The sequence below is a fragment of the Schistocerca serialis genome, unplaced genomic scaffold (assembly GCF_023864345.2).
Source record: "Schistocerca serialis cubense isolate TAMUIC-IGC-003099 unplaced genomic scaffold, iqSchSeri2.2 HiC_scaffold_1045, whole genome shotgun sequence".
Classification (NCBI taxonomy): domain Eukaryota; kingdom Metazoa; phylum Arthropoda; class Insecta; order Orthoptera; family Acrididae; genus Schistocerca; species Schistocerca serialis.
Window position 1 is genome coordinate 152,501 of NW_026047234.1, and position 5,000 is coordinate 157,500.

At 52.0% G+C, this 5,000-nt stretch overlaps 1 non-coding gene across 1 annotated transcript in view; it reads left to right on the forward strand.

Moving 5' to 3' along the window:
* The first annotated feature begins 4,130 nt into the window (after positions 1 to 4,130).
* The window catches only part of LOC126430375 (small subunit ribosomal RNA), a 1,909-nt gene continuing 1,039 nt past the window's right edge, over positions 4,131 to 5,000 (forward strand). Inside the window, exon 1 of the ribosomal RNA XR_007577128.1 lies at positions 4,131 to 5,000. This exon is cut by the window's right edge and continues 1,039 nt beyond it. This is a non-coding gene — a ribosomal RNA (small subunit ribosomal RNA).

Below are 5,000 nucleotides of genomic sequence, written 5' to 3' on the forward strand. Positions count from 1 at the left end.
CCTATATCGTACCTTAACCTAACCTATATCGTACCTTAACCTAACCTATATCGTACCTTAACCTAACCTATATCGTACCTTAACCTAACCTATATCGTACCTTAACCTAACCTATATCGTGCCTTAACCTAACCTATATCGTGCCTTAACCTAACCTATATCGTGCCTTAACCTAACCTATATCGTGCCTTAACCTAACCTATATCGTGCCTTAACCTAACCTATATCGTGCCTTAACCTAACCTATATCGTGCCTTAACCTAACCTATATCGTGCCTTAACCTAACCTAATTTGTGCCTTAACCTAACCTAATTTGTGCCTTAACCTAACCTAATTTGTGCCTTAACCTAACCTAATTTGTGCCTTAACCTAACCTAATTTGTGCCTTAACCTAACCTAATTTGTGCCTTAACCTAACCTAATTTGTGCCTTAACCTAACCTAATTTGTGCCGTAACCTAACCTAATTTGTGCCGTAACGTAACCCATGTTGTGCCGTAACGTAACCCATGTTGTGCCGTAACGTAACCCATGTTGTGCCGTAACGTAACCCATGTTGTGCCGTAACGTAACCCATGTTGTGCCGTAACGTAACCCATGTTGTGCCGTAACGTAACCCATGTTGTGCCGTAACGTAACCCATGTTGTGCCTTAACCTAACCCATGTTGTGCCTTAACCTAACCCATGTTGTGCCTTAACCTAACCCATGTTGTGCCTTAACCTAACCCATGTTGTGCCTTAACCTAACCCATGTTGTGCCTTAACCTAACCCATGTTGTGCCTTAACCTAACCCACGTTGTGCCTTAACCTAACCTACGTTGTGCCTTAACCTAACCCATGTTGTGCCTTAACCTAACCCATGTTGTGCCTTAACCTAACCCATGTTGTGCCTTAACCTAACCCATGTTGTGCCTTAACCTAACCCATGTTGTGCCTTAACCTAACCCATGTTGTGCCTTAACCTAACCCATGTTGTGCCTTAACCTAACCCATGGTGTGCCTTAACCTAACCCATGTTGTGCCTTAACCTAACCCATGTTGTGCCTTAACCTAACCCACGTTGTGCCTTAACCTAACCCACGTTGTGCCTTAACCTAACCCACGTTGTGCCTTAACCTAACCCACGTTGTGCCTTAACCTAACCTACGTTGTGCCTTAACCTAACCCATGTTGTGCCTTAACCTAACCCATGTTGTGCCTTAACCTAACCCATGTTGTGCCTTAACCTAACCCATGTTGTGCCTTAACCTAACCCATGTTGTGCCTTAACCTAACCCATGGTGTGCCTTAACCTAACCCATGGTGTGCCTTAACCTAACCCATGGTGTGCCTTAACCTAACCCATGTTGTGCCTTAACCTAACCCATGTTGTGCCTTAACCTAACCCATGTTGTGCCTTAACCTAACCCATGTTGTGCCTTAACCTAACCCATGTTGTGCCTTAACCTAACCCATGTTGTGCCTTAACCTAACCCATGTTGTGCCTTAACCTAACCCATGTTGTGCCTTAACCTAACCCATGTTGTGCCTTAACCTAACCCATGTTGTGCCTTAACCTAACCCATGTTGTGCCTTAACCTAACCCATGTTGTGCCTTAACCTAACCCATGTTGTGCCTTAACCTAACCCATGTTGTGCCTTAACCTAACCCATGTTGTGCCTTAACCTAACCCATGTTGTGCCTTAACCTAACCCATGTTGTGCCTTAACCTAACCCATGTTGTGCCTTAACCTAACCCATGTTGTGCCTTAACCTAACCCATGTTGTGCCTTAACCTAACCCATGTTGTGCCTTAACCTAACCCATGTTGTGCCTTAACCTAACCCATGTTGTGCCTTAACCTAACCCATGTTGTGCCTTAACCTAACCCATGTTGTGCCTTAACCTAACCCATGTTGTGCCTTAACCTAACCCATGTTGTGCCTTAACCTAACCCATGTTGTGCCTTAACCTAACCCATGTTGTGCCTTAACCTAACCCATGTTGTGCCTTAACCTAACCCATGTTGTGCCTTAACCTAACCCATGTTGTGCCTTAACCTAACCCATGTTGTGCCTTAACCTAACCCATGTTGTGCCTTAACCTAACCCATGTTGTGCCTTAACCTAACCCATGTTGTGCCTTAACCTAACCCATGTTGTGCCTTAACCTAACCCATGTTGTGCCTTAACCTAACCCATGTTGTGCCTTAACGTAACCCATGTTGTGCCTTAACGTAACCCATGTTGTGCCTTAACCTAACCTATAATGTGCCTTAACCTAACCTAAAGTGCGCCGTAACCTAAACTATATTGCGCCTTAACCTGACGCACGTTGTCGCTGAACCTGCTCTGTAATTGTTATGCAACCCGTTAAAGTAGTGTAGTGTTGCCTAACCGCAACCCTCGCAATATAGTTCGCTACTCGCACTGCCCGGTCCCCTGTGTATCGCGTCATGTTAAACACCTTGCAGGTGTTGCTGACTTTCCACATGCTCCTGCTATACACTGTAGTGTGGATAGCAGCAGGACGTACATGCCCCCCCCCCTTCCCCCCTGCCTTCGCAAGCTGGTCGGTGAGAAGTTTGCATGTTCAATGCCCTTCGCATGCCGACGTACTCAGCCTACGTTGTGGTACGGCCTGTCACCTGTCCGCCGATGTACGCAAAACCCACAAACTGTACTGCACATTGCTCCGTATGTACTGAATGATACATCGTGGCCCATGTGACCGTATGACGACAGCGCCTAGCAACGGCGGACCATACAGTCCAAATATTGTGCACGCAGCTACGTGTCGTCTCCCTATAAGAGCTGGATTGCAGTGTGGTACGCCATACAGACGTGTGGGAGGAACGGACGCCCTGGATGGCGATCAGCATGAGCAGTCTGTTGATGTAGTGGAGCGTGTATTCGGACGTAGTCGTCTCTTCTCACACACCGTGATAGCATGTTGCACCGCGTTCCACATCTGCGACATGCTGCAGAGGCGGGCTGACAGTCGTTCGCGCAATGGACACCGCATACGTACGGGGTCTACCTTCCACGTGTTCTCTAGGCGTGCACATGTTGTTGCGTCTATGTGGGCAGACGTAGTGTGTTGTGACACCTGACACAGGCATGCAATACTCGTTGCAAATGGCGATGGACGTGTACGTTTGCTGGTGACGTTACGCAAATGAACAACCGGTAACCCGTTGTGGTGCGGTTGTTCTCGCTAGAGGTGAATCAGTGTTGGCGACGATCGGTCGAGCTATTAACCGGTTGTTTCAGGGATACCCACCATGCCCACGAACGTGAAAGGGGACCCACCATGCCCACGAACGTGAAAGGGGATCTGGGTGTGAGGCGATACGCGGCGGTGGCTGGGTGGGACCGTCCCCGGCCGGTGAGGGGGGGCCGCCCGGCGTGCTGGCAGCGCGGTGCGTGGGCGCACGCGCTACAGCCGGCTGGTGGGGGCGGCCGGTGGCAGGCGCGCCGGCCGACGGACGCGGCAGGCGGCGCAGCTGCGCGCCGGCGCCCCCTGCTCGCGGCGCCTTGCGGCCAAAGTAGGTCCTCGCGGGCCCGGTGCGAAGCGCGGTGGCCATCTGCAGTGTGCTGGTCCGATTGAGGACTTTGTGCGCTGAGGATGCGCCGCCGCCCGGCGCTCGGCGCCGCGACGCCGTCTGCTGCTCGGTCGCCCCAGCGGTTCTCGCAGGTGGTTTGTATCGCAGCTGTGCGGACGTGTTGGCGCGTGCGCTGTGCTGGGAGAGTTCGCTTCGGCACCCAAGTAGGGCTTTTGTCCTTCTGTGGCGCTGGCGTTGGAGCTGCCGGTCACCGTAGGTGGCGCGTGTTGTCTCCCGCCGGCAATGCCACGACAGCACGCTCCCGGGCCTCTGTCGGCAGCGGCAAGCTCAGTTGGGAGCACGGGTGGTCGCACCTAAAGCGTCTACTCGCCTAACTCCGGGCGATTGCGCCTCTCTCGAACCCGACCAAGTACTTAGGACGGCGCTGCGCGCCGCCGGGACCTGAGAGGGTTTCGAGGTGTGTTGTGCAGGGGAGCTCAGCCTCCTCCTGTTTGCAGAATAATTGAGCGGACGCTTGCGTGTTCGCGCGGGCCCCCGGGACACACTCCCGGGCGGCCGGCTGCTCAGCTCTAGTTGACGCAGCTCCCTGGTTGATCCTGCCAGTAGTCATATGCTTGTCTCAAAGATTAAGCCATGCATGTCTCAGTACAAGCCGCATTAAGGTGAAACCGCGAATGGCTCATTAAATCAGTTATGGTTCCTTAGATCGTACCCACGTTACTTGGATAACTGTGGTAATTCTAGAGCTAATACATGCAAACAGAGTCCCGACCAGAGATGGAAGGGACGCTTTTATTAGATCAAAACCAATCGGTCGGCTCGTCCGGTCCGTTTGCCTTGGTGACTCTGAATAACTTAGGGCTGATCGCACGGTCCTCGTACCGGCGACGCATCTTTCAAATGTCTGCCTTATCAACTGTCGATGGTAGGTTCTGCGCCTACCATGGTTGTAACGGGTAACGGGGAATCAGGGTTCGATTCCGGAGAGGGAGCCTGAGAAACGGCTACCACATCCAAGGAAGGCAGCAGGCGCGCAAATTACCCACTCCCGGCACGGGGAGGTAGTGACGAAAAATAACGATACGGGACTCATCCGAGGCCCCGTAATCGGAATGAGTACACTTTAAATCCTTTAACGAGTATCTATTGGAGGGCAAGTCTGGTGCCAGCAGCCGCGGTAATTCCAGCTCCAATAGCGTATATTAAAGTTGTTGCGGTTAAAAAGCTCGTAGTTGGATTTGTGTCCCACGCTGTTGGTTCACCGCCCGTCGGTGTTTAACTGGCATGTATCGTGGGACGTCCTGCCGGTGGGGCGAGCCGAAGGCGTGCGACCGCCTCGTGCGTGCTCGTGCGTCCCGAGGCGGACCCCGTTGAAATCCTACCAGGGTGCTCTTTATTGAGTGTCTCGGTGGGCCGGCACGTTTACTTTGAACAAATTAGAGTGCTTAAAGCA